The sequence below is a fragment of the Cupressus sempervirens genome, chromosome 3 (genome assembly GCF_028749045.1).
Source record: "Cupressus sempervirens isolate cs-2001-9-10 chromosome 3, ASM2874904v1, whole genome shotgun sequence".
In the NCBI taxonomy this organism is placed as follows: Eukaryota; Viridiplantae; Streptophyta; class Pinopsida; order Cupressales; family Cupressaceae; genus Cupressus; species Cupressus sempervirens.
Window position 1 is genome coordinate 466787093 of NC_143120.1, and position 11049 is coordinate 466798141.

The window sequence follows — 11049 nt, forward strand, 5'->3', positions numbered from 1 at the left end:
GTAACCCCATTTTTAAAACCTTAAACAAGTGTTTTTCCTTATGAAAAATTAATTATAAATCCCCTTAAGCTCATCAATTGATATGTAGGAGATAATTTCCACTACAAGTCAAATCATGATATTACTATCAAGATTTAATTGTGTAAGTTTTGAGTCAAACTCATTAACCCATATTTTATGAGTAGTGATTCAAAATGAATCCATCTCTCATGATAATAAATATAACACTTAGCACTCATTGGATCTAGGTGATACTCATAGAGGTGAAGGACCATGACTTCTTGGGAGGTCACCCATTCTAGTACTACCTCCAACTTGAGTATGCTTAACTATAAAGGTTCCTCCATGGTTAGACCCACTCTTCTTGAAACCCCATTTCAAAAAATTTCACAATTTTTTTTCCTTATGAAAAATTAATTATAGATTCCCTTAAGCTTATCAATTGATAAGTAGGAGATAACTTCCACATCAAGTCCAATTGTGATATTGCTATCAAGATTCAATTATGTAGTTTAAGTCAAACTCATTGACCCATATTTCATGAGTAGTGATATAAAATGAATCCATATCTCATGATAATAAATGAAACACTTAGCACTCATTGGATGTATGTGATTCTCATAGAGGAGAAGCATGGGGACTTCTCGAGAGGTCACCCATCCCAATACTACTGTAGCTTGAGCGCGCTTAACTACAAAGTTTCCCCCATGGTTAAACCCACTCTACTTGCAACCCCATTTGGAAGACCTTCACAAATTTTTATGCCTTATTAAACATTCATTATAAATCTTCTTAAGCTTATCAATTGATAAGTAGGAGATAATTTCCACAACAAGTCAATTTGTGATATTGCTATCAGTATTGAATTGTGTAGTTTTTGAGTCAAACACATTAACCCATATTTTATGAGTAATGATTAAAAATGAATCCATATCTCATAATAATAAATGGAACACTTAGAACTCATTGGATCTAGGCAATTCTCATAGAGGTGAAGCAACGAGACTTCCCGAGAGGTCACCCATCCTAGTATTACTCCAACTTGAGCACACTTAACTACAAAGTTTCCTCCATGATTAAAATCACTCATCTTGCAACCCCATTTTTAACCTTCACCAAATTTTGTGCCTTATTAACCATTCATTATAAAACCCCTTTATACTCATTAGTTGATAAGTAGGAGACAATTTCCACATCAAGTCAAATTCTGATATTGCTATCAGGATTTAATTGTGTAGTTTTTTAGTCAAATTCATTGACCCATATTTCATGATTAGTGATTCAAAATGAATCCATATCTTATTAGAATAAATGGAACACTTAGAACTTTTTTGATCTAGTTGATTCTCATGGAGGTGAAGCACTGAGAATATTAACCCTTTCTTCTTTGAGGTTGAGCAAAGAGGCTACAAAATAGGATGTAATGTCTGAGTTAGCACAGTGCCTATTCTCATTCTCTAGAAACTAGTGCCCCAAAATTATTTTTACAACATGAATGATGAAATCCACAATGGACACAACCTCATTACAAATTGATAGGAGTTTTCATCAGGGATTTCTCCTAAAAAGGCCTTCTAGTTCTCTGCCAATTTGCATGTTAGAACAATTAGAGTGTCCATATTGATTCAAAATTTACATAAATAGGATGATTCAAGAAATAATTAACTACATAAAAATGACTACCATACCAATTAACTAATTGGTTGAAAATGTCATTAGCTATAGGCTACTGAGCAATGTCTACCAGTCCACCATACTAACTAGGCAAATGAGACGAGAATTTACTGAGCATTACCACTATCAAACTATTGAAAATGATTGAAAAAGATCATGAATGAAGAATAATGGAACTGGTAAAGAATATTTTCAATATTTTTTTGTCATTGATGTCAAACTTGCTACTTTCAAGAATGACAATTTCTTAAGTGATCCAAATACTATCAATTGATTGATTGACAAGGAGGAGGAAATCAATAAGATGTAACTAGGGCACCTAGAGAAAGGTTGAAGTTATGATGTTGAAAAGAAGTATAAGGATCAGCTAAGCCATTGATGAAATAGTGTATTGATGACATACTCTAAGACACAAAGAATGGACACACTAAGACACATCAAATATGTAAGGTTTAAATAAGTTATTTGAGAGAGCCAAGCAAGCTAGTTAGAGCTGAGCGAATTCATAGTTGAAGCCAAGCAAGTTCAACTTCAGTGTTTTCCAAGCAATCCTTTAGGTTCCGAGCATTAGAAAAAAGGTAATGGATGTCGAGAAATTTTTTTTAAGTGTCGAGCATTAGTAAATGCAATAGAAGCTGAGTAAAACAAAAGGAGCCAAGCATTAGTAAACCAATGATTTTAAGTTGCTGCATTATTTGTTAAGTCAAAAGATTCACTAGATTAGTAACAATAAGTTTGTTACATTGAATTTTTTGAATTAGTTAGATGATAAGGATGATGAGTAGATGTCACAGAATTCTATGTAAACCATGCAAACCAATTCAAGGTGAATGCTGGTGGACTTATCATCAAGTTTTTAGAAGAAGTAATTTGGAGGGAAAACAATATCATTTTCTTAGATCAAATCAAGATTTGAGTGGGAAATGAAGAACAAAACTTCTTTATAAGGAGTTACAGGTCAAAGATCAAGTATGTGCACGAGGGAGTCGGTCATAAGTGTGATCATGCAAAGAAGCCAAGAGAAGGCTAGTGTGAAGTGTCAAGAAGAGGACACTATGAGGAGTAAGTACAGAGCATGAAGACTCTGAGTTGATCAAGTGACCATAAGAGTGCATTGGCATTATGAGTGGAAGCACTCAAGGAGACAAATATTGAAGGGTGAATAAGCTTTCAGCATTGCAAGGGAGAAAATCCAAGCAAACAAAGGAACTGAAGAGTGATCTAAAATCTGCAAGGTTAGGGTTGCAATCTTTATCAAGTCAAAACCCTTCTAATACTTTCTTACCATTGTATTAGATATTGAAATCCTACATTGCTAGGTTAGCTTAACAACTAGGTGGATAAGCCTTGGGAAAAGGATAGAAGATCCCCAAGAGAAGGATAAAGAGATCCTTAGGAGAAGGATAAAGAGATCCTTAGGAGAAGGATAGGAGATCCTTAGGAGGAGGATAGGAGATCCTTAGAGAGGGATTAAAGATTCTTTTGAGAAGGTAACTGTAAATCCCATGGACTTCGGTGAGCCTAATAGCTCTATGTAAATCCTTTAATAAGGTGGCATTCTAATTTGAATGTTCTTAAGTCCTCTAACAGGGCACACTCCTAACAGGGTGTAGAAATCCTTTAATAGGGTCACATCTTACAATGTGTAAAGCCTTTAACAAGGCAAGCCTTTAACAGGACAGACCATCAGAAGTGGTTGAAATCAATTGCACAGTTATTTTGTGGGTATCATCCCCACCCTAGTTTTACCTTCTTATTCCTAGAGGGTTTCTAGGTCATCAAAATTCTTTGTGTTATGTGATGATGCATGTTTACTTTTCATGATTTTTTAATGTTTAATTGCATGCATGATAAGAAAGTAAAAAGGATAGTACTTCTGATTCACTCCTATTTTACTAGAAAGTTTGAATTGGACATTACAAGACCTTGAATAACTGATTCACCCCCCTCTCAGTTATTCTAAAGAATTCTAACAATTGGTATCAGAGCCTACTGCTGATTTGTTTCAAGGTACTAGCAGCAAGAAGATCAAGATATCCAAAAGAGAAGTTCCCAAGCTAAGAAAAGACAACTTTGTTGCATGGAAAAGTCTGATGAAGCTACACCTTAGATCAATAGGTGACTATGCATAGAGCTCAATCACAGTTGATCATGTAGACCCTACAGGACCCCTCACTGTAGATGACATGAGGAAGAAGAAGGAGCACAATCAAGCGATGTTAGATATTGCTTCAACACTAAGCTATGTCGAGTATGATGACATCAAAGAATATGGTATTGCACATCAAATGTGGGAAACAATATCAAGAATATATGCAGGAGATGATAATGTCAAGAGAGGAAAAAGAGAGAGCCTAAGAGGAAAGTTTGATGACATGAAAATGGAAGAAGGAGAGAATGCTGCTCAATATGGTGCAAGGATGAAGGAAGTGGTGAGTGCCATAAGAAGCCTAGGAGGACAATTAGAAGAAGAAACAGTATGTAGCAAATACCTGAGAACTTTGCTTCCTATCTATGCTATAAGAGTATCAGCCATCCAAGAGCTAAGGTGTGTACCAGGCAACACATTGTCATTTGAAGGAATAATTGGAAGACTCACTACCTTTGAGCTATCCAACTTCGACAACTACAAGCCAGAAAACTTTGAATTTGCATTCAAAGCCAAGATGACAATAAAAGACAACGAGGAAGTGTAAACAAAGGAAAAGACTGGAAAAGGAAAGTATGTATCTAGTGATAGCATCATTGATGAAGATGATGTAGACCAATTGGAGGCATTACTAGCAAGAAGATTTCACAAAGGAAGAAGAAAATTCACAGGTAAGCTACCAATCATTTGTTTCAATTGTAATGAAGTTGGTCACATTGCAGCCAAATGCACACAAAAGAAAAATTACAAGGATGGAGGCAACTTCAAGAACAAAAAGGAGGACAACAAGGACTATAGAGGTTGTTGGTGTAAATAAGTATTTACTTATTACACTTACTTAAGTTTTACTTAGGTTAATGCATTATTTAATTATTTTGCATTATTTTATTATTATTTTAGGTGAGACACTTAGGAGTTTGTGAACTCTCATTGAGGTATGCAACTCTAATTATGCACATGGTGTCTACAACACAAGAGTATGCATCATTCACTAAGTTTTTATGATGACAACACAGTTATCATCACTCCTCATTTAGCACATGTTGTCTACACCACTAATTTGTGTGCTACACCATTGTAGGCTTATCCTCACATCATCACACTTAATCCAATACTTAATGGAGGATAATCCATATCTGGTGGACATGTACCTGGTTGTATGACATATCATGATGTTGCCTTCTATGCATTCTAGAAGCTCTCCTGAGGCCTTTATATTCAGGCACTCCTAGTGTACTCTTGAATCCAATTATTGAATGAATATCGTCATTCTAATCATACTTTGTCTATTTTGGTCTATTCTGTACTTGTGTTGAGTTCTTTAGTTCTTGGGTGAATTCTGGCCTAAGCCAAATTTTTACATAGGTAAAGGAAAAAGATGCTACATTGTTGAAGAAGACTCTGATGGGAATGATATTGAAGTAGTCTATGTGGCTATGAAAGATGAATCAGATGAAGATGAAGAAACTTCCCTAGTAACCTGCATGAACAAGAATAACAAATGGATCATAGACAGTGGATGCTCTCATTACATGATTGGAGATAAAAGTAAGTTCATTTCCTTTACTCAATATGAAGGAAATAGTGTTAGATTTGGTAACAATACACCATGTCAGATCAAAGGGAAATGTAGTATCAAGCTTACTAAAAAAGACATCATGTGATAATGCATACTATGTTGAAGGCCTGAATTAGAACTTGTTAAGTGTCTCACAGTTAGGCAACATAGGATGCAAGGTTGAATTTGAAAAAGGAGTTGCTAAGATTTATGATTTTCAAGGAAGTCTAATAGTAAAAGGTGACCAATCTAGGAGTAATTTGTTTTACCTAGACATGGAAGATGCTTATTGTCTCATTGTTCAAACTGATGATGTATGGTTATGGCACAAGAGGCTATATCATGTAAATTTTGACAATCTGATAAGCATCAACAAAATGAAGAAAGTCAAAGGTCTACCAAAGTTGAAAAAGCCTGATAACACCATGTGCAAACAATGCCAACTAGGGAAGATGATCAAGTCAACTTTCAAAATAAAAACTTATACTTCTAATGAAGTATTAGAGCTAGTTCATACTGACTTGTGTGGTCCTATTGAAGTGCAAAGCTACAGAGGTGACAGATACATAATTCCATTTGTAGATGACTATTCAAGGATGATGACAGTCATGTTCCTAAAACAAAAATTAGATGCATTCCAAATGTTCAAATGGTACTTGGCCAAAGTTGAGAAGAGACTGGTAAGAGCCTAAAATGTCTCAGATTTGATAGAGGAGGTGAATTCACATCAAGAGAATTTGAAAAATTTACAATGAAAGAGGAATCAAAAGGTAGACATCAGCACCTAGGAGTCCACCTTAGAATGGTATAGTAGAAAGAAGGAATAGATTAGTTATTGACTATGCATGGACCTTAATGATGGAGAAAAATGTTGCACTCAAGTACTGGAGAGAAGCTGTAAGTACTGCAGTCTACACACTCAACAGAGTTCAAGTCAAGAAAGGTACAAATGCAACACCTTTTGAATTATGGTATGGGCATTCTCCTAATGTAAAACATTTCAAAATATTTGGATGCAAATGCTATATATATAAAGAGTCTAAAAATTGAAAGTTTGATGCAAAGAGTGAGGAAGGCACATTTCTTGGTTATTCTCCTAGAATCAAAGCTTATAAGTGCTTGAATATTAATACTAACAAAGTAGTAGAAAGCACAAATGTGAAATTTGATGAGCTTGCAAAAGTTCAAAGTGTTGAGAACACCAAGAAAGAAAAAGAATACAAGACCTTTGTATACTTTTATGAAGGTATACCTAATAATGGTGAAGTTGCAACTCAGAATGACAATCAACAACAAAATCTAGCATTTGCCGAGTCACAGACAGTGAATGCCAAGCAATAGACACATTTAGAAGCCAAGCTACAAAATATAGAGAATGTTCATTTAGATTCTAAGAACTATCAACAAGAAGAAAATGAAGAAATATCTAATGAAAATACACATGAAGGTTCAAATTTTGAAAGAGACAACATCCAAACAAGGAAAGAACTAGTATTGGAAAAGTATGTAAGAAGACATCATCTTGCAGATCAAATTATTGGAAACAAAGAGCCAAGACCAATGACAAGGAATAGACTCAGAAGTGAGACATGTCTACTCAGAAAAATGGAACCAAAAATAGTAAGTGAAGCCATTAAAGATGGTGACTGGTACAATGCTATGAAATAAGAAATTGAACAAATTGAAAAGAACAAGACATGGACCTTAGTCTCAAGACCAACTAACAAGAATGTAATTAGAACCAAGTGGGTGTTTAGAAACAAGTTAGATGAGAATGGTGAAATCACAAGGAACAAGGCAAGACTAGTCTGTAAAGGGAATGCACAAGAAGAAGGACCAGGCTATGGAGAAATTTTTTCTCCAGTTGCCAGAATGGAAGGAGTAAGGACCTTACTGGCATATATAACCTTCAAAGGATTTAAAGTCTACCAAATGGATGTCAAGTCCACATTTCTAAATGGTATACTTGAAGAGGAAGTCTACATAGAGCAACCAGAAGGATTTGTTGATGAAAATAACAAAAAAAGGTATGCAAATTGCATAAGGCTCTATATGGATTAAAGCAAGCCCCTAGAGCATGGTATGAGAGACTTCACAAGTATCTAATGCAAATAGGATTTGAAAGAATTGATGATAACAATAGCATGTACATCAAATCAGAAGAAGGTAAGGATATCTTTGTAACTAAAATCTTTGTGGATGACATAGTTTTTGGAGGAAAGGAAGCACTTTGCAAAAGTTTTGTTGACAAAATGAAACATGAGTTTGAAATGTCTATGTTTGGAGAAATCAAGTTCTTTGTTGGATTGCAAGTACATCATCTAAAACATGGTATATTCATGACACAATCAAAGTACATCAAAGAGATACTTAGAATGTTTGGATTGGAAGACTCCAAACTAGTCAGCACACCAATGGCAATAGGACATAAGCTATCCAAAAATAATGATTCAGCTGAAGTCAATCAAACAATGTACAGATCCATGATTGGAAAACTACAATATGTTGTACATAGCAGACCAAACATAGCACTAGTAGTTGAAATAGTGGCTAGATTCTCTGCTAATCCTAAAGAAAATCATCTCGTGGCAACAAAAAGGATAATGAGGTATCTCAAAGGAACTGATGATTTTGGCCTATATTAAAAAAAGAATGAGAGGTTTGAGCTCAATCCATATACAGACATAGATTGGGGAGGCAATATTGATGATAGGAAAAGCACAAGTGGAGGAGCATTATTCTTAGGTAAAAGGCTAGTTACTTGGACTAGCAAGAAACAAACATGCACATCTCAGTCCACTGTAGAAGCAGAATATGTGGCAACAACAGTCACTTGCACAAACATTGTATTGCTTAAATATCTATTGAAAGGAATGAAAGAAGAGGTAATCAAACTTGTGATACTGTATTGTGATAATACAAGTGCTATAAACATATCCAAGAATCTAGTAATGCATGCAAAAACTAAGCATATTGCAATCAAGTATCACTATGTAAGAAAATTGGTGGAAGAAAAACAAGTGAAGATGGAGTACATTCACACAAAGGAACAAAAGGAAGATATCTTCACCAAACCATTGCCCAAGGATACTTAAGAATATCTTAGAGGCAAGTTGAGGGTAATGCCCCTAACTCAAGCAATCTAAAGGAACAAAGAAGTTGCCTTGCATCAACAAGAGTAGATCATTGAAATATCAGAAGAATGATGTAGAGAATGACAACAAGAATAGAAATTCTAGATCAATCACAAGCATGGTGACAGAGGGAGAAAACATGAAGATGCAAAGCTTATATTTAACATGTTGAAGATGCTATATCTTTGGCATTTATGTCAAAGAGGGAGATTTATGAGAAACTTATCAATGAAAGGTAAAGATATGGAGATGTATGAGCTCAATAGTAAGGATGCAGCAGTCAAGAGGAAGATATGTAATGACAACAAGTTTTCTGTTTGGTATCTAATTTTGGTGGTAACTAAGTTGATCAACTCAATCAATTGATTAGTTTGGTTTGCCATCAATGCCAAAGAGGGAGATTGTTGAAAATGATTGAAAAAGATCATGAGTGAAGAATAATAGAACTGGTAATGAATGTTTTCAATCATTATTTTTTCATTGATGTCAAACTTTCTACTTGTAGGAATGACAATTGCTTGAGTGATCCAAATACTATCAATTGATTGATTGAAAAGGAGGAGACAATCAATAAGATGTAACTAGGGCACCTAGAGAAAGGTTGAAGTTATGATGTTGAAAAGAAGTATAAGGATCAGCTAAGCCATTGATGAAATAGTGTATTGATGACATACTCTAAGACACACAGAATGGACACACTAAGACATATGAAAGATGTAAGGTTTAACTAAGTTATTTGAGAGAGCCGAGCAAGCTAGTTAGGGCCGAGTGAATTCATAGTTGAAGCCGAGCAAGTTCAACTTCAGTGTGTACTGAGCAATCCTTCAGGTGTCGAGCATCAGAAAAAGGTAATGGATGTGGAGAAAATTTCTTCAGGTGCCGAGCATCAGTAAATGCAGTAGAACCTGAGTAACACAAAAAGAGTCGAGCATCAGTAAACCAATGATTTTGAGTTGCTGCATTATTTGTTAAGTCAAAAGATTTGCCAGATCAATAATGATAAATTTGTTACATTGAATTTTGTGAATTAGTTGGATGATAAGGATGATTAGTAGATGTCACATAATTCTATGTAAACCATGCAAACCAATTCAAGGCGAATGCTGGTGGACTTATCATGAAGTTTCTAGAAGAAGCAATTTGGAGGGAAAAAATATTATTTTCTCAGATCAAATCAAGATTTGAGCGGGAAATGAAGAATAGAACTTCTTTATAAGGAGTTACAGGTCAAAGATCAAGTATGTACATGAGGGAGTTGGTCATAAGTGTGATCATGTGAAGAATCCAAGAGAAGGTTAGTGTGAAGTGTCAAGAAGAGGACACGGTGAGGAGTAAGTATAGAGCATCAAGACTCTGAGTTGATCAAGTGACCATAAGAGTGCATTGGCATTACGAGTGGAAGAACTTAAGGAGACAGATCTTGAAGGGTGAATAAGTTGTCAACACTGCAAGGGAGAAAATCCAAGCAAACAAAGGAACTGAAGAGTGATCTAAAATTTGCAAGGTTAGGGTTGCAATCTTTATAAAGTCAAAACCCTTCTAATACTTTCTTACCATTGTATTAGATATTAAAATCCTACATTGCTAGGTTAGCTTAACAGCTAGGTGGATAAGCCTTAGGAAAAGGATAGAATATCCCTAGGAGAAGGATAAAGAGATCCTTAGGAGAAGGATAGGAGATCCTTAGGAGGAGGATAGGAGATCCTTAGAGAGGGATAAAAGATTCTTTTGAGAAGGTAACTGTAAATCCCATGGACTTGGGTGAGCCTAACAGCTCTATGTAAATCCTTTAATAGGGTGAAATTCTAAGTTGAATGTTATTAAGTCCTCTAATAGGTCACACTCCTAACAGGGTGTAGAAATCCTTTAACAGGGTCACATCTTACAGTGTGTAAAGCCTTTAACAGGTCAGGCCTTTAATAGGGCAGACCATCAAAAGTGGTTGAAATCAATTGCACAGTTATTTTGTGGGTATCATCCCCACCCCAGTTTTACCTTCTTATTCCTAGAGGGTTTCTGGGTCATCAAAATCCTTTGTGTTATGTGGTGATTCATGTTTACTTTTCATGATTGTTTAATATTTAATTGCATGCATGATACGAAAGTAAAAAGGATAGTACTTTTGATTCACTCTTGTTTTTCTAGAAAGTTTGAATTGGACATTACAAGACCTTGAATAACTGATTCACTCCCCTCTCAGTTATTCTAAATAATTCTAACACAAACTAGTGACTACCAAAAATGAGATGAGAAATCATGAATAAAGAAACTCAATTGCCTATAAATAAGTGTAAATTTGTCCCTAACCATTTGTCCTTTTGACTTTCATTTTAATTATCTTAAATGATTACATCTTTGAAAATATTTCTCATAAATGTAGACTAGTACCAAAAATGATGTAATGTGTGCAGAGCCAATAGAAGAGGGAAAGTTAATGACAATGAAAAGGAATCTATTTAATGTCCACTACAAGTAGTATAAGGTGGAAGGAGACATATCACCATTTTAGAGACTTGAAAAAGGTTGAGGTTCAT